Source organism: Bos mutus, chromosome 21, assembly GCF_027580195.1.
Source record: "Bos mutus isolate GX-2022 chromosome 21, NWIPB_WYAK_1.1, whole genome shotgun sequence".
Classification (NCBI taxonomy): Eukaryota; Metazoa; Chordata; class Mammalia; order Artiodactyla; family Bovidae; genus Bos; species Bos mutus.
The window spans coordinates 45,583,953-45,603,612 of NC_091637.1; the positions used below are offsets into that span (position 1 = coordinate 45,583,953).

Below are 19,660 nucleotides of genomic sequence, written 5' to 3' on the forward strand. Positions count from 1 at the left end.
ATCTGTGTTTCATTGCCTAGAGGCTTGGTAGCTGACTGGCCAGTTCATGAGGTGAGTGAGTCATGAAGCAACCACACATATTAATGTAAGATCTCTACTAGGTAGTAAGTAGGGAGGCTGGTTCAAGAAGTAGCCATTTCCTGTGCTCCTGGAATTTCAGTATGTGGGTCACCATCAGCTGCACCCCAGACCTGGATTATCCTGTGTCTTTGAAAGGGCATGAAGTGATTTTTCAGAATGACTGGCTCTCTGGCCAAAGAGAGTCTGTATTCTAGAATTTTTGTCACAAACCTAGATGAAAGCTCCTTTTGGAGACAGAAGACCCTCTGTTCCCTGTAGCAAGTAATGTTACCCTGCTGGGCAGCCAATACACTCAAATAGCTGACTTTCAGAGGATCTGAATGCTCATCAAACCTCCTTAACCAGTGACAAATACCAGGCTATGTGAGAGAGGTTGTGTTAAATGACTTAATAAGTGGATTTCTTCTCTGTAGCATTTATTTTTAATAGTAGTACCTCAGCAAGAAGAACATCTGAATTCTGTAGTTCAATAGAAACTATATTTATGGCTGTACTTGTCATATTCCAAAAAAAATTCAAAATTGATGCTCTCCACTCTTCATTTGAGATGAAAATTTGCCTTTCTTTGCTCTTATCAAAAGGATAATTCCTCATAATTTTTTCCAATTAAATTTTTGCCTTTACTCTAGCTGAACATCTTCCCCCTTTTATTCTGTTGTTATTCAAGGTTACATCAGCCTTTCCTCAACCCATCTTCTGCCTAACTTAGCTGTACTGTGAATGTATTTGCAGCTTTTTGTAAAGAAAAGAACGTGGGCTTAGAGACAGAGTGAGGGCAGGTTAGCCAATTCTGCCCCATACAAAGGGCAAGACTCACCTTTCTTAGTCTCAGATCCATTATCTGCAAATAAAGGTAATAACCCAAGACTTTCTTAGCCTGTTTTAAGGATTAAATGAGATAATGCATGAGACCTCATCCTTTGTCTGATTTGAGTAGATCCTCCCTATTGTTAGTTCACATCAGCTCTTTCTTTCTTTTTCTCCATTTTAGACTTGACTCTTCTCCATTAGTTGAAATTCATAGAATTGAATATAATTGCAGATGTTTGCTATTTATACAACTTTAAATCAACTACATTTGAATAGACTGTGGTATTTAAAACAGATCTACTGTGGTTTCTTCCAAACATCCCTTTTCTGAAATTTTTTCTTGGAAGCCTAGAAGTTTAAGGTTAAGACCCTGTTTATAATAATAACTTCTTAGTTAAGTGTAATGTAGTTAATAACTATAGTAATCTACTCTCCACACTGTAGACAGAAGCCAGAGTAATTTTTCTTTTTCTTTTCTTTTTTTTTAACTTTTATTTTATTTTTAAACTTTACAATATTGTATTAGTTTTGCCAAATATCGAAATGAATCTGCCACAGGTATACCCGCGTTCCCCATCCTGAACCCTCCTCCCTCCTCCCTCCCCTACCCTCCCTCTGGGTCGTCCCAGTGCACCAGCCCCAAGCATCCAGTACCGTGCATTGAACCTGGACTGGCGACTCGTTTCATACATGATATTATACATGTTTCAATGTTGTTCTCCCAAATCTCCCACCCTCTCCCTCTCCCACAGAGTCCATAAGACTGATCTATACATCGGTGTCTCTTTTGCTGTCTCGTACACAGGGTTATTGTTACCATCTTTCTAAATTCCATATATATGTGTTAGTATACTGTATTGGTGTTTTTCTTTCTGGCTTACTTCACTCTGTATAATAGGTTCCAGTTTTATCCATCTCATTAGAACTGATTCAAATGTATTCTTTTTAATGGCTGAGTAATACTCCATTGTGTATATGTACCACTGCTTTCTTATCCATTCATCTGCTGATGGACATCTAGGTTGCTTCCATGTCCTGGCTATTATAAACAGTGCTGCGATGAACATTGGGGTATACGTGTCTCTTTCCCTTCTGGTTTCCTTGGTGTGTATGCCCAGCAGTGGGATTGCTGGATCATAAGGCAGTTCTATTTCCAGTTTTTTAAGGAATCTCCACACTGTTCTCCATAGTGGCTGTACTAGTTTGCATTCCCACCAACAGTGTAAGAGGGTTCCCTTTCTCCACACCCTCTCCAGCATTTATTGCTTGTAGACTTTTGGATCGCAGCCATTCTGACTGGCGTGAAATGGTACCTCATAGTGGTTTTGATTTGCATTTCTCTGATAATGAGTGATGTTGAGCATCTTTTCATGTGTTTGTTAGCCATCTGTATGTCTTCTTTGGAGAAATGTCTATTTAGTTCTTTGGCCCATTTTTTGATTGGTCATTTATTTTTCTGGAGTTGAGCTGTAGGAGTTGCTTGTATATTTTTGAGATTAGTTGTTTGTCCGTTTCTTCATTTGCTATTATTTTCTCCCATTCTGAAGGCTGCCTTTTCACCTTGCTAATAGTTTCCTTTGTTGTGCAGAAGCTTTTAAGTTTAATTAGGTCCCATTTGTTTATTTTTGCTTTTATTTCCAATATTCTGGGAGGTGAGTCATAGAGGATCCTGCTGTGATGTATGTCGGAGAGTGTTTTACCTATGTTCTCCTCTAGGAGTTTTATAGTTTCTGGTCTTACATTTAGATCTTTAATCCATTTTGAGTTTATTTTTGTGTAAGGTGTTAGAAAGTGTTCTAGTTTCATTCTTTTACAAGTGGTTGACCAGTTTTCCCAGCACCACTTGTTAAAGAGATTGTCTTTAATCCATTGTATATTCTTGCCTCCTTTGTCAAAGATAAGGTGTCCATATGTGCGTGGGTTTATCTCTGGGCTTTCTATTTTGTTCCATTGATCAATATTTCTGTCTTTGTGCCAGTACCATACTGTCTTGATAACTGTGGCTTTGTAATAGAGTCTGAAGTCAGGTAGGTTGATTCCTCCAGTTCCATTCTTCTTTCTCAAGATAGCTTTGGCTATTCGAGGTTTTTTGTATTTCCATACAAATTGTGAAATTATTTGTTCTAGCTCTGTGAAGAATACCGTTGGTAGCTTGATAGGGATTGCATTGAATCTATAAATTGCTTTGGGTAGTATACTCATTTTCACTATATTGATTCTTCCAATCCATGAACATGGTATATTTCTCCATCTATTAGTGTCCTCTTTGATTTCTTTCACCAGTGTTTTATAGTTTTCTATATATAGGTCTTTAGTTTCTTTAGGTAGATAAATTCCTAAGTATTTTATTCTTTCCGTTGCAATGGTGAATGGAATTGTTTTTAATTTCTCTTTCAGTTTTCTCATTATTAGTGTATAGGAATGCAAGGGATTTCTGTGTGTTGATTTTATATCCTGCAACTTTACTATAATCACTGATTAGTTCTAGTAATTTTCTGGTGGAGTCTTTAGGGTTTTCTATGTAAAGGATCATGTCATCTGCAAACAGTGAGAGTTTTTTACTTCTTCTTTCCAATTTGGATTCCTTTTATTTCTTTTTCTGCTCTGATTGCTGTGGCCAAAACTTCCAAAACTATGTTGAATAGTAATGGTGAAAGTGGGCACCCTTGTTTTGTTCCTGACTTTAGAGGAAATGCTTTCAATTTTTCACCATTGAGGATAATGTTTGCTGTGGGTTTGTCATATATAGCTTTTATTATGTTGAGGTATGTTCCTTCTATTCCTGCTTTCTGGAGAGTTCTTATCATAAATGGATGTTGAATTTTGTCAAAGGCTTTCTCTGCATCTATTGAGATAATCATATGGTTTTTGTTTTTCGATTTGTTAATGTGGTGTATAACATTGATTGATTTGCGGATATTGAAGAATCCTTGCATGCTTGGGATAAAGCCCACTTGGTCATGGTGTATGATCTTTTTAATGTGTTGTTGGATTCTGATTGCTAGAATTTTGTTAAGGATTTTTGCATCTATGTTCATCAGTGATATTGGCCTGTAGTTTTCTTTTTTTGTGGGATCTTTGTCAGGTTTTGGTATTAGGGTGATGGTGGCCTCATAGAATGAGTTTGGAAGTTTACCTTCCTCTGCAATTTTTTGGAAGAGTTTGAGCAGGATAGGTGTTAGCTCTTCTCTAAATTTTTGGTAGAATTCAGCTGTGAAGCCGTCTGGACCTGGGCTTTTGTTTGCTGGAAGATTTTTGATTACAGTTTCAATTTCCGTGCTTGTGATGGGTCTGTTAAGATTTTCTATTTCTTCCTGGTCCAGTTTTGGAAAGTTGTACTTTTCTAAGAATTTGTCCATTTCTTCCACGTTGTCCATTTTATTGGCATATAATTGTTGATAGTAGTCTCTTATGATCCTTTGTATTTCTGTGTTGTCTGTTGTGATCTCTCCATTTTCATTTCTAATTTTATTGATTTGATTTTTTCTCCTTTGTTTCTTGATGAGTCTGGCTAATGGTTTGTCAATTTTATTTATCCTTTCAAAGAACCAGCTTTTGGTTTTGTTGATTTTTGCTATGGTCTCTTTTGTTTCTTTTGCATTTATTTCTGCCCTAATTTTTAAGATTTCTTTCCTTCTACTAACCCTGGGGTTCTTCATTTCTTCCTTTTCTAGTTGCTTTAGGTGTAGGGTTAGGTTATTTATTTGACTTTTTTCTTGTTTCTTTAGGTATGCCTGTATGGCTATGAACTTTCCCCTTAGGACTGCTTTTAAAGTGTCCCACAGGTTTTGAGTTGTTGTGTTTTCATTTTCATTAGTTTCTATGCAAATTTTGATTTCTTTTTTGATTTCTTCTGTGATTTGTTGGTTATTCAGCAGCGTGTTGTTCAGCCTCCATATGTTGGAATTTTTAATAGTTTTTCTCCTGTAATTGAGATCTAATCTTACTGCATTGTGGTCAGAAAAGATGCTTGGAATGATTTCTATTTTTTTGAATTTACCAAGGCTAGCTTTATGGCCCAGGATGTGATCTATCCTGGAGAAGGTTCCATGTGCGCTTGAGAAAAAGGTGAAATTCATTGTTTTGGGATGAAATGTCCTATAGATATCAATTAGGTCTAACTGGTCTATTGTATTGTTTAACGTTTGTGTTTCCTTGTTAATTTTCTGTTTAGTTGATCTATCCATAGGTGTGAGTGGGGTATTAAAGTCTCCCACTATTATTGTGTTATTGTTAATTTCTCCTTTCATACTTGTTAGCATTTGTCTTACATATTGCGGCGCTCCCGTGTTAGGTGCATATATATTTATAATTGTTATATCTTCTTCTTGGATTGATCCTTTGATCATTAGGTAGTGACCATCTTTGTCTCTTTTCACAGCCTTTGTTTTAAAGTCTATTTTATCTGATATAAGTATTGCTACTCCTGCTTTATTTTGGTCCCTATTTGCATGGAAAATCTTTTTCCAGCCCTTCACTTTCAGTCTGTATGTGTCCCCTGTTTTGAGGTGGGTCTCTTGTAGACAACATATGTAGGGGTCTTGTTTTTGTATCCATTCAGCCAGTCTTTGTCTTTTGGTCGGGGCATTCAACCTATTTACATTTAAGGTAATTACTGATCCCATTGCCATTTACTTTATTGTTTTGGGTTCGAGTTTATACAGTTTTTGTGTTTCCTGTCTAGAGAATATTCTTTAGTATTTGTTGGAGAGCTGGTTTGGTGGTGCTGAATTCTCTCAGCTTTTGCTTGTCTGAGAAGCTTTTGATTTCTCCTTCATATTTGAATGAGATCCTTGCTGGGTACAATAATCTGGGCTGTAGGTTACTTTCTTTCATCGCTTTAAGTATGTCTTGCCATTCCCTCCTGGCTTGAAGAGTTTCTATTGAAAGATCAGCTGTTATCCTAATGGGAATTCCCTTGTGTGTTATTTGTTGTTTTTCCCTTGCTGCTTTTAATATTTGTTCTTTGTGTTTGATCTTTGTTAATTTGATTAATATGTGTCTTGGGGTGTTTCGCCTTGGGTTTATCCTGTTTGGGACTCTCTGAGTTTCTTGGACTTGGGTGATTATTTCCTTCCCCCATTTTAGGAAGTTTTCAACTATTATCTCCTCAAGTATTTTCTCATGGTCTTTCTTTTTTTGTCTTCTTCTTCTGGGACCCCTATGATTGAATGTTGTAGCGTTTAATATTGTCCTGGAGGTCTCTGAGATTGTCCTCATTTCTTTTAATTCGTTTTTCTTTTATCCTCTCTGATTCACTTATTTCTACCATTCTATCTTCTAATTCACTAATCCTATCTTCTGCCTCTGTTATTCTACTATTTGTTGCCTCCAGAGTGTTTTTAATTTCATTTATTGCATTATTCATTTTATATTGACTCTCTTTTATTTCTTCTAGTTCCTTGTTAAACCTTTCTTGCATCTTCTCAATCTTTGTCTCCAAGCTATTTATCTGTGATTCCATTTTGATTTCAAGATTTTGGATCAATTTCACTATCATTATTTGGAATTCTTTATCAGGTAGATTCCCTATCTCTTCCTCTTTTGTTTGGTTTGGTGGGCTTTTATCCTGTTCCTTTGTCTGCTGGGTATTCCTCTGTCTCTTCATCTTGTTTAAATTGCTGATTTTGGGGTGTCTTTTTTTTATTCTGGCAGTTTGTGGAGTTCTCTTTATTTTGGCATTTCCTCGCTCTGTGTGGGTTTGTACAGGTGGCTTGTCAAGGTTTCTTGGTTAGGGAAGCTTGTGTCGGTGTTCTGGTGAGTGGAGCTGTATTTCTTCTCTCTCCTTTCGAAGACTTGGGTTGCTTTTCTGGGTGCCTGATGTCCTCTGCTGGCTTTCAGAAGTTGTTTTGTGTCCAGAGTAATTTTTCTAAGGAGCGAGTCTGACAGGGCCATTTCCCTCCTCCTTCTACTGGCTCCTTAAGCTGATTTCCCATGTCTTTCAGACTTGGGTCCTTCTCTCTCCAGTGTCTTCCTCCCACTCCCCTCTCCCCATTGCCTAACACCCAGTGCTCTACACACAGCAGCTAAACCACAGCTGTAAGCTGAATGAATAAGTACATGAAGGAATCACGAAGAACAAGGAGGTCACATATTCCATAGCTTTTATTAAGCTGTAGAATTCAACAGATGATGGCCATGTTGCTGCAAAAAAATTTATTTGTTAATTTAAAATACATCTCTCTATTTGGCTGCTATCAAAGAAAGACATAATTGGGAAATTCAATCACAGTGTTTGGATTTTTTTTTAATATTTATTTATTTGGCTGCGTTGGGTCTTGGTTGTGGCACATGGGATCTTTGGTGTAGCCTGTGAACTTCCTAGTTGCAGCATGTGGGATCTAGTTACCTGAGCAGGGATGGGACCTAGGTCACCAGCATTGGGAGTGTGGAGGCTTAGCCACTGAATCACTGGGGAAATCCCTGGATTTTTTTTTTTTTTTAGGTAATTTTCTTCCCCATGGGAATTTTCAATTTTGTTACTTATGTGTCTGGTGTATTTTTTTGGAAGACAAACCTCTTTTCTATAGTTTACAGCAGATGTTAGTGTTAAGTGGAAATCAATTATATTAATATATGTGCATATGTATTAAACGTGTGAAAATAGTAAGGATGGAGAGAGAGCAGTGCCTATGTTTTCTCAAGTGTTTTCATAAACTTCCAACCCTTCAAAACAGTAGAAAAGAAATGTGCTGAGAAATAAAAATTTTTGATCACAAATTTGCTTTTATGCTGGAACTGCTCACATGTAGATCATTTTTCCAGAGGAGGAGGCAGACAATAAATGTGATATTTAAGTAAATTATGTAGTTTATAAGAAGAAACAGTGTTAGGAGGAATAAGAAAAAAAAATAGGGCAGGTGAGAAGAAATCTGGAATGTGGGGGTAGAGGGAAGGCAGGATGTGCTTGGGTTGGGTAGAACCTGTTTGTAGGGTTGCCAGATTTAGAAGTGAACAAAACAAAAGGATATACAGCTAAATGTGAATTTCAGATAAACATGAAAGTGTTGGGTACCTAAGAGGCTATTTATTGCTTGCTGCTAAGTCGCTTCAGTCGTGTCCGACTCTGTGCGACCCCACAGACCGCAGCCCACCAGGCTCCCCCATCCCTGGGATTCTCCAGGCAAGAACACTGGAGTGGGTTGCCATTTCCTTCTCCAATGCATGAAAATGAAAAGTGAAAGTGAAGTCGCTCAGCCGTGTCCGACCCTCAGCAACCCCATGGACTGCAGCCTACCAGGCTCCTCCGTCCACGGATTTTCCAGGCAAGAGTACTAGAGTGGGGTGCCATTGCCTTCTCCAATTTATTGCTTACCTGAACTTAATATTTAAATGCTGCCTGGTTTTTTTTCTGGCATGTCAACGTCCTTGAGAGTGAGCTTTGAGCAAAGAGGGGCAGGGCATGTGGGACAGTCATCTGAAGAAGAATGTTCCAGGCTGGGAGGTAGCCATTTGGTGAGCGTACTGGGGCAGCGAGGCAGCAGGTGTGTCTGGACCATGGGGTGGAGAGGGGGTGGTCAGAGAAGGAAGAAGGTAGGCAGATCCTGCAGATTCTCTCTTGAGTGAACTAAGAATCCACTGTAGGGCTCTCAGCAAAGAAGTGGCTGATGTGAACTGACATGGTCACCCTGGTGATGTGATCACTCTGGTGATGTGATCTGAGTGATCATTCTGGCTGTGGGATTGAAAACAGAAGCTGAAGTGCTGGGGCAGAGGCAGGGAGACCCCCGGGGGGTTTCGCTGTCAGCCAGGGGTTCGGTGTGATGGTGACTCAGGCTGGAGTGTAGTGGTGAAGAGGCAACAGAATTTTCTGACAAACTGAATGTGGGGGAGAAAAAAAAAAAAAAGAAAAAGAAGTTAAAGGTGGTTTCTGAGCTGAGGGCCTGGAAAGACAGGAGTGGCCACTGCTGAGATGGGAAGGATGTGACTGGAAGGGGTCAGAGGAAAAGATCAGGAGTCTAGTTTCTGAAGTGCTGAGTCTGGTGGGAGACTCAGGATGGCTAAGCAGTGGGACTGGTGGGACTCTAGCACGCCATGGGCAGAAGAGTCTGGTCTGGACAGGAGATGTCAATGTTGCACTCTGTATAATCTCCGTGTATAATAAATCAGCATTTCCAAGGAGAAATGGCTTGTCACCATCCTCTTGAGGAAATTCTTATTCCTTCCTTGTAGTCTTGGTTAGGAAATGTCTTGTTCTCTGAACCCACTGCTTTCTTTAGTTTCCTATCACCCAACCTTCACTTTTGAAAAAGAGGGGTTAAGTGTGACAGATTTAAAACATTTTATCACTTTTTACCCTCCTAAAATCCAGGAAAGTAGGAAGAGTCATTTTTCCTATACAATGACCCTTCCAGTGAGATTTTTCTCAAATATTTCCTATAGCTAGGATTTAAATCCAACGCATGCCTAGGCCAAGGCTTGCTGCATTCTGAGTTTATATGGAATATGTAGCAACTTCTAATAAGGAGAAGGTGATAGAAACATTTGAAAAAGAAGCATTTTGAACCTAATATATCCAAAGTACCTAGGTTTCAGGGATCTAATAGCTGGGGCTAGATTGGAGAGGATATGGCCTTAAAGAAGACATTATATTAGAATTTATTGAGAAGAGAAATTCTGAATTTTTTAAAACAATCTTTTAAAGGGTTTCTAGAGTGTCATAATTTTAAGTTACATGAAACTTTGTTAAATTACTCTAAAACATTTGGATTAGGAATGAAGTAATCTGATTTTAATCTTGATTCTGTGACTACTTGGTCATGAAGTCCTTGGGGCAAATCTTTTAACTTTTAACAATCCCAGTTCTTACATCTAAAAAATGAGGAATCAAGCCTCATGTTACCCCTTTCTATAGTAAGAATGTTGGTACAATTCAGATTACTGTATGAGAAGGTACTTTGAAAAAATAAATTAAAGGGATTACTTCCCTCTTGTCAGCAGTATTATGTAGTATAAGAATAATCCTTTCTATTCTATCATTGACATAAAACTTAAAATTTGGCTTGTTGACACAATATAAAACAGAGTCAGGGACATATTTTTATTTCTTGAGGGAAGAAAATGTTCCTTCAGTAATGGTGTTTAACTGATGAAATGAATAAGAGTTTAAAATCTTATTATTTCCCACTTAAAGTTTCAGGTTTGAAATTATTTTTCTGAGAGCAAGCAATTGTAAAAAAGACTTAATGGAGACATAGGCACCTCCCAACATTGATCTTGTTTTCCAGCATAGTCACATGGAAACTTTAAAAACAAATTTCTTGATCAATTTGTTTAACACAGAGATTTTAATTTCCCATTTACATCACTGCCTGTATGTCCCTGAGCTTTACACAATACTTGTCATCTATTTGGTTTGTTCATTTATTTTTTTTTTAGCTAAGAGTAGAGAACATTTGGCATGTGGGTGCTCAGTATTTTAAATTGAACTAAATTAGTCTAAGCCAGTTGTGCAAATGTAATTCCTCCTGGTAGTGATGGGTTTAGGAAGGTGTATGTGTTGCAGTTCTGGTCAATGAAATGTAAAAAGAGGAAGTCTCAGAAAAAAGAGACACCTGAGGAGTATCAGAAAACATCTTCTGCTGTCCTACCTACATGGTTTTTCCTGGATGTGATGCCTGTATGTGTGGCAGCCTTCTTGCCCCATGAAGGCTTATGGGTGACAGAGCAGAAAGATGGGAAGCACCTGTCTCTTCAATGAAACTAATGGATTAACCACTCAGACTTCTCTTTTTGTACAATAACAAATGTCCCATTGTTTAAGCCAGTTGAGTAGAAGTTTTCTGTAATTTGTACACAAAAGCAGCATAATAGATACACAGACCCTAACGATTAGCTTTTCTGGTTATTTTCATTCTCTTGATCATGTTAGTTATGCTTCTTGACATTCCAGATCCCCCGAGTTTTCTTGAAAAGAAGTAACTGGGGCTGTTGTCGATGCAGTGTATAAGGACATATACTGCTTAAGCCTTCTGAGGGCAGTAGTTCTACCTGTTTTGTGCATCACTATATACCCAGGCCCTTTATAGTGCTTGTTTTTTAATACAAGTTGAGTGAATAAATGAATTTTGAACAGTTCCTTTTATATCATAATGTTATATTAGGCTGATCATCTCAGGCAAGAGAATAAGGTTAACAGAATGTCTTTTCTATTCCTTTTTTTCTGATTTTGTTTATAAAGGCAAATAAAAGTAGAGGCCATGACTTTTCAAGCATCAGTCATGTTTTTTTTTTTCCCACCAGATTTGTTAATTGGCACGAGAGGTCATCTATACTTGTCTTACTATTGAAACAGATAAAATGAGATCACAATTCCAATAACAAGGGATAAAAAAGAGGTGGTGAATAGAAGCTGTTTAATAGGCTGCCATATGAAGGCTGAAGTTCTTTAGCAACAGTGAATTTAAAAGGATATTTCCCATGCTGTTAAGCTCTAAATGTTTAAATTGACTAGAGTGGTACAAGAAGAAACAGAATTTTCACAGTTAAAAATTGAGCATATGTTTTATGCTTGGTTAAACTTTCCTGTATACCACTTGAAATATCTTGTTCTACCTATATTAAATAACTGGTTAACCTACATCCCTCTTTTAAAATTACATTCCAGCGTATCTCTAGGGGAGCTTGTTTTCCAAGGTTGGAAGCTATGTGTTTTGGAAATCTACCCATGCCAGAGGCTGCCACACGTAATTCAGGGTATCCGCCAAGACATGAAAAGAGTGGAAGCAATTTAGATAGCCCTCAGTTGGGAAATGAACATATAAACTCCAGTTTATTCATATATTTGAAATATTAATTAACAGTTAAAATAGGTAAAGTAGATATACATTAGTCACTATGGTTAAAACTCAAAACTGTGTTCAGTAAAATGCAGCAAGTTTTAAGTAGGATACGATTAACATAACGTGCTAAAAACAAATCAGTATTTTTGAAATATTATGAAAATGATGCATACCAATGTTAGGACTGTGTCACCCTCTGTGAGAGAGAGATTGATTTGATTTTCATTAGATCTCTACTTGGCCTTTTCGTCTAAAAGTAAAAACTTTAAGTTAGTATGGCAAATGTTAACTCCTATTGATTCTGAGCAGTGGGAAATGATTCATATATTATTGTCTGTATTTTTCTGTATGTTTGAAATAGTTCATAATTTTGGAATGACAAAGATCTATTATTATCTTAACCCCTTCTATTTGATCATCTAAACTTATATCAATATTACAACTTTTAATTATAACTTAGAAAATTTTTTCTAGTGGTTGGTAGCAGTGTAGATTAAGGTCATCCCAGAAAGGCCACTTAAAGACATGAAAATAGTACTTAGAATAAATCAAATTTCTCAGCCAGTTCTGTGCTTACCAGGAAGTGAAAGTTATAAAAAATAAGTAAAGAACATTTGAGGCATTTTGTCCTACAAGGATGGGTTGTTTTTTTAAAGTATCCCAACTTTTTCCATAGAGAAAGCAGTTTGCCAGCAACTTAAATGTTTACTATTTTAAAAAACAGAAGCATGTCAATATTTTGCAGTCCAAGGATTTTCTCATGATTTTATTCATTCCTCTTGACTAAAGTTTCCTAGAGAAAGTATGTGGGAAAGTGACCTCATGTCTTTAAATTTCTTGGAACCATTTAAAAAACAAGCTTGTAAAGTGATTTTATATTCTTATCTAAATATATGATTACTTTTTTTACTTTGGTACTATTATAAAGTTACCATTAGGCATATGAATTTTACAAAGCTCTTCATATTTGAAAAATATATCTTAACTTTCAGTATACCAGGAAAAAATACCATTTGCATTGATTAATCTTAAAATTTAACAATATATATTTAAGTCACTTTATGAATAATTTTACAGAAGTATAAAGGCATGGCCTAATTAGAACTTTGAAAATTCAAGCGTAGTGAACACAATTTTATTTCTTTTTTTTTTTTTTTTTTTGACTTTGAAGTTATAGACCCTTAAAATGGACAGTGTCAGTTGAAGGTAACTAACTGGTCATTACCTGCCATGCATGAATCTGGAAAATACCCATCTTGTAAATAGTGACTCCAGATTTCAAATACATTTCAATTAGATGCTGGCTTATTGTTACTCTGATTCTTCTTGCATGTGCACTACCAAAATGTAATACATTAAAACAACTTTGACATAATTTTTTGAAGAAGGATGGCAATTATTAGAAAAAATTTTAATTTTTAGATTTATATGTATGAATAATTAGAATGACAAGTCCAGTAATTTTTCATTTCTACATCATTTATTTAATTTTAGTCACATTTGTGTTGTTCTTCAGTCACTCATTTGTGTCCAATTCTTTGCAACCTTATAGACTGCAGCATGCCTGGCTCCCCTGTCCTTCACTATCTCCAGGAGTTTGCTCAGACTCATGTCCATGGAGTCCAGGAGTTTGCTCAGACTCATGTCCATGGTTGTATGGTTGATGCCATCCAACCATCTCATCCTCTCTTTTCTGTTGCCCCCCTTCTTCTCCTGCCCTCAATGTTTCCCAGCATCAGAGTCTTTTCCAATGAGTCAGCTCTTTGCATTAGGTGGCCAACATATTGGAGGTTCAGATTCAGCACCAGTCCTTCCAATGAATATTCAGGGTTGATTTCCTTTAGGATTGACTGGTTTGATCTCCTTGTTGTCCAAGGGACTCTTCAACAGTCTTCTCCAGCACCACAATTCGAAAGCATTAATTCTTTGGTGCTCAGTTTTTTTATGCCAACTCTCACATCCGTACATGACTACTGGAAAAACCATAGCTTTAACTATTCGGACCTTTATCAGCAAGTGATGTCTTTGCTTTTTAATATGCAGGATTAATAATCTGTCTGGGTTTGTCATAGCTTTTTTTCCAAGGAGCAAGCGTCTTTTAATTTCATGGCTGCAGTCACCGTCCAGTGATTTTGGAGCCCAAGAAAATGAAGTCTGTGTCTGTATTTAGCGTTTTTCACCTGGGAACTATATCAAGTAAATTTTGGTGGCTAAACATCAAAAACAGTGGACAAATACTCCTAAACTATCCACTTAGCAAAATTAGATGCTCCAAGTCCTTGTCTTAAATTATTGCATAATGAAGCCCTTCCTATTGAGTAAGTGGATGAGAATACCATATTTCCTTGTTGCTCTTAGAAATATCTGATTCACTCATCTATTCTTGAGTTTGAGAAAACTTATTTAGAATATGCACCTGAAGGCTTATAGTCTGAGGCTTTGCCTCAATGATCACTTTCATCAACATCATTAGGATCTAGATAACACTCTGTCTTTTTGCATCCACCTCTGATTCTCTCAATAACTGTGGAGATTCCTCTATTGATTTTCTCCTATTCATATTTGTCATTATAGTCAAAATGAAATATTCTAAACTCTCAACTGTGGTCTAGGCCATACCACCCTAAATGTGCCCAATCTCATCTAAACTCTCAACTGGATTCATTGAAGGCCTAAAAAAAAAAAAAAAAAAAACCTCAAAAGATGGTATCTTTCTAGAATTTTATATCTTATTAAAAGATGATGCAATATGGAAACTAAGGATGATGTAATAGTGATCATCATTTATTGTAAAATAGTTTCATGGGAATAATTGATTAGTAATAATTAAATAATTCCTGAGATAATGAATGGAGAAGGCAATGGCACCCCACTCCAGCACTCTTGCCTGGAAAATCCCAGGGACGGGGAGCCTGGTAGGCTGCAGTCCATGAGGTCGCTAAGAGTCAGACACGACTGAGCAACTTCACTTTCACTTTTCACCTTCATGCATTGGAGAAGGAAATAGCAACCCACTCCAGTGTTCTTGCCTGGAGAATCCCAGGGATGGGGGAGCCTGGTGGGAGGCCGTCTATGGGGTCGCACAGAGTCAGACACGACTGAAGCGATTTAGCAGTAGCAGCAGCAGAGATAATGCAAAAGTAAAATATTTCAAACGATGTAAGAAAAATTGAATAAAATTAAATCACTGAGATCCCATAATGTATCTTAGAGTAATAAAAGGGTCCAGTGGATTCTCATGGGGACAGAACGATATAATGGATTGTATCCTATTTATAAAAAATAAATTTTCTCTTTATCCCTGGGAGAAAAATTAAGAAAAACTAAAAGTCATGAAATACCAGTCCTTACAAATAGTTGCTCAAAAGAAACCAAAAAGCTACAGTTTTGTCTAGTGACCCCAACTAGTATCTCTAGGGTTAACAATCATAAAATGTTTTCAGTTAAAGTTACAGGATAAGAAGTATCTCTTAAAGAACTAAAAACTTTATAATGTGGCAGAGAACACAGGGGCAGAGTTCTGAGTCCATGTTTTCTTTCCCCATAAGGCTTGGCAAGTGTGTTTGTTCTTGGAAATCCTAATACTCAAACCAAAGAAAATTGGTCCAGGGTGGATAGCTGACCACCTTGAGAATGTGAACTCCTTTTTTCCCCAGGTTTTGAATCATAAGAAACAAACTCAGGACACTGGAACCAAAGGGCTGGGTCAAAGCTAACAGCACCATGGAGCTCAAAGTCTCGGAGAAAACCAGATGGCAAAGGCATCTTTGAAGCCAAACTTCAAACGAAGCAAAGCCAGTATGCAGAATCCAGATAACAGGCCCGTGTGAGGGAGAGAGGGTGACCAATCCTGGGTGAACTTCCTGCAATTTGAATTATTCACATTCTTTATAACAACACCCTTTTACTTAAGTCGGAATTGGTTTTCTGTTTCTTGGAAACAACAAAATCCCTAAAACAGAAATCAGTGCCAGGAATAGGATTGTATTAGGCACTGAGTGAAAAATGTAGAACTGTCTGTGGAGTGGAGGCAGAGGGGTAGGGTAAAGGCATGGGTGCAGAGATTCCCCAGTCCCATAGAAATCGGGTGGCATAAAGGTAAGAGGTGGCGAGATACCTAAACAACTGCCCCAAATCTCTTGAGCCCAAGCCACATCACTAAAGCCAAAGCCTCAGATATAAGTTCTCGGATGTTGAGATGCGGGAATGTGTTAATTCCCCATGGACGTGAAAGTCAGTGGCAAGGAGTTCTCAGTACCAGGTTGTTTGGCTAAAAGTATATTGGAAAAAGCAGGTAATTATGAGCAGTAAGCCAGGCTTTCTTCCTGCAAACTTATTATGTATCTATATTTCATATTCTTTTCTGCTTAGATTGTTGAAGGTAAGATCCAAATATTATTCATTAATTTGGAAAAAGTCAGGGCTCAAGAGCCTGGCAGTTGAAAGAACGATAGCTAGCAATAGCTAGACTGGTTGAAGAAGCTTAGCCTTTTTCCACAGGATGTTTGCCTATCACCCCCGTGGCCCCCAATTCCCAATCTCTAGTAAAACATGTCCCTAGACTGGAATGTAACTGTGGAGGGGGTGTTAAGGGTAGACCAGGGAAGAAGTGCTTCCTGCCCTGTAGTCCTCTTTCAGGTCACTTTTCCTCCTTTATTCTCTTGAGGACAGAGCCATTAAGAATAATGGGGTCTAAGGAGAGCTGAATAACAAAAATCCTGAAGGAATGGTCATTAGGTGGCCTGGTGATTAAGGGTGCAAGCTTACTCTACCCTCTATTTCCCTCAGAAATTCCTGGCATCATCTTTCAGTCAGTGACACACTCAAGAAAGACAATGATTGAGAGCCTGCTAACATACTGGGCAGTCACCACCAGAACTGTAGTCTTAAGCAGTTATACCAACTCATACCAACATGGTGCATCCTGGCCTCTTCTGGAGGCTCCAACTCAAGTAGGAAAGCATGCTGGCACCAGACAATACTTACTGGAGAGAGAAGGACTCTCTAATGCCCTTCTGAAGAGCAGGTCTGAAAGGACAATTGAAAAAGGAAATCCTTCTAATGGCCAGATCCTAGGACTGGCAGGTGTGAGTTAGGAACTTACTTTGCTAAGAGCCAAGAAACAGATTTGGGGTACTTATTTTAGGGGCAGACCAATGATCAGTTAATGATCCTATTTTTTAAGTTTCTTCGCCACCTCTTAAGTCATCCTCCTTTTTCAACTGATCCTTTTTGTTGAGGTTTCTCCTATTGTATTGCTGATGTAACGGTAGTAAAACATGCCAATAAACCCAGAGGTGGTCATTCTGGCAGGACGGTGATTATGAACACCAGATAGAGACTGAAGGGCAGGCATTTGTCACTGTTCCTGTAATACCGGATCACATTAAGCAAGATTATAGACATTAGTGGAAACAGTTCATCCACGTGTCGTTCTTGGGAATAGTTTTAAAGTCCCATTTTTTTTTAAACCAGGTGACCCCATTTTTAAGGCCTCCACAAATGATGGTGCAAGGTCGTGTGTACACGGCATATTTCTATGAAGAGGTTCTGCCCCATCGACCTGGCCACAACTGACTGAGACCCCCGATCCCACTGACATTCAGCCTCTAAAGGACTTAAAGGTAAGAAACACAGAGACAGGTAAGCAAGCAGTAGTCCATGGAATTGTGAGGTTCTATAGAGCTGGGTTCAGAACATGCACCATGGAACTTCAAAGGTCATGGGTACAGGGCTCCAGGTCACCCATGTGAGGAAGCAGAAATGAAGAGGCCTTCAGGGGAACCAGTTTACAGAGAATACAATAGATGCATAGGTGATTGTGAGTAAGAGAAAAGGAATGAGGAGGAGGAAGACAGAGGGCAAAAGACAGAGAGGGAGAGCAGAGAGCAAGGAGGGCAGAGACAGACACGGAACTCGACAGAGCCAGAGGCAGAGAGAGACACAGCAAAAGAGATGAACAAATCTGCTGGGGACTTTCTGGATGCCACAATGTTGAGCTATATTTCCTGCAATAAATTCCGTATTTCTGATCCTTTTTAATAACTTTGCTTTACAAGCTTTTTAAGGCAGATTTCTGATTCTTACAACCAAACAATTCTTGAGCGAAATATCTGCTCCTTGATTATGGCTGCTTTAAATTTTTTTTTAGTTGAGGTATAGTGGATTTACAACATAGTGTTCTGGGTGTACAGAATAGTGATCATCTGCAAATTATATTTCATTATAGGTTATTACAAGATAATGGGTCTAGTTTCCTGTGCTGTACAGGGCACTTATCCTTATTGCTTCTGTTTTACACATAGTAGTTCCCATCTGTTGTTAATCCCACATCCTTAAATTGTCTCTTCTCACATCCCTCTCACCTTTGATAACTGCAGGTTTGTTTTCTAGGTCCGTGAGTCTGTTTGTTTTATATATATTCATTTATAATTTTTTAGATTTCACGTAAGTGATATTATAAGTTTCGTCTTTCTGTGTTTGACTTCACTAAGCATAATATTCTCCAGGTCTTTTCAGTAAGCATAATATTCTCCAGGTCTACTCATGTTGCTGCAAATGGCAGTTACTCCATTTTCTTAGGGCTAATATTCCACTGTATATATACACGTCGTCTTCAGCACTGTTGATGGGCACTTAGGTTGCTTCCATTTCTTGGCTATTGTGTATAATGCTGCTGTAAACACTAGGGTGCATGTTATCTTTTTTGGTGTGTTTTCTCTGGAAATATAGCCAGGAGAGGAGTTACAGGATCATGATAGTTCTCAGGTTTTTTTAAGGAACCTCTGCAGTACCACACCAGTTTACATTCCAAACAAGTGTATGAAGGTTTTCTTTTCTCCACAGCCTCTCCAGTATTTGTTCTTTTTAATGACAGCCATTCTGACAGGAGAGTTATCCCATTGTGGTTCTGATTTGCATTTTGCTAATAATTACTTAGGAAATAACAATGTTGAGTATCTTTCATGCACCTGTTGACTATCTGCCTTCTTCAGAAAAATGTCTGTTCAAGTTGCTTGCCCATTGTTTGATTGGATATTTTGATAAGAGTTCTATGAGCAGTTTGGATATTTTGAATATTAACCCGTCAGTCACATCCTTTTGCAAATGTCTTCTCTTCTCCCATTCCATACGTTGTCTTTTTGTTGATGGTTTTCTTTGCTATGCAAAAACTTGTAGTTTAACTAGGTTCCATCTGTTTGTTTCTTTATTTCTCTTGTATTGGGAGATTGATCCAAGAAAACATTGCTATACAACTTATGTTAAAGACTGTTTCGCCTATGTTCTCAGAGTTTTATGGTTTTTTTTTTTTTTTAACTTTACAATATTGTATTGGTTTTGCCATATATCAACATGTCTTATATTTAGGCCTTTTAACCATTTTTATTCTTGTATACTCTATGAGGAAATGTTCCAGTTTCACTTGAAGAGACTGGCTTTTCTCCACTATATATTCTTGCCTCCTGTGTCACTGATTAATTGATCATAGGTATATGGGCATTTAAATGTTTAATTTGGAACTATGGAAATATATGTACTGCCTAATATAAAACTGGGGCAGTCCAAAGAGGGGAGGTGCTCAAGGAAAAGGGACTATGTAAGTTGTAATATCTTAACTACTTTCCAAAGACTTAGTTTTAGTCAACAGTAATAACATTTACTAAGCACTTCCTTTATGTCAGACAGGCTCAAAAGCTGTACATGCGTATCTCAACTATTGTTCATTACAAATGTAGTTCATTACAAATTAGAACATTACAAACGAACATTTGTAATGTTCATTACAAATGTATTGTTCATTACAAATGTATCATCCTAACATTTTACAGATAAGGTAATTAACGCCCAGTGAGAGATTAAGTAACTTGCTTAAGGTCACATAGTCAATAAGAATAAAAGATATGTGTGTGTGCTGTGCTCAGTCATGTCTGACTCTCTGAGACCCCATGAACTGTAGCCTGCCAGGCTCTTCTGTCCATGGAATTTTC

At 37.8% G+C, this 19,660-nt stretch overlaps 1 long non-coding RNA gene across 2 annotated transcripts in view; it reads left to right on the plus strand.

Moving 5' to 3' along the window:
- The window catches only part of LOC138984399 (uncharacterized), a 355,695-nt gene extending 338,005 nt beyond the window's left edge, over positions 1–17,690 (plus strand). The window contains exons 5-6 of one of the 2 annotated variants that reach the window (XR_011461664.1): positions 15,329–15,470; positions 17,148–17,690. This is a non-coding gene — a long non-coding RNA (uncharacterized lncRNA). The remainder of the gene's footprint in view (positions 1–15,328; positions 15,471–17,147) is intronic. The other variant, XR_011461663.1, reaches the window with a different exon arrangement.
- Positions 17,691–19,660: the final 1,970 nt, after the last annotated feature.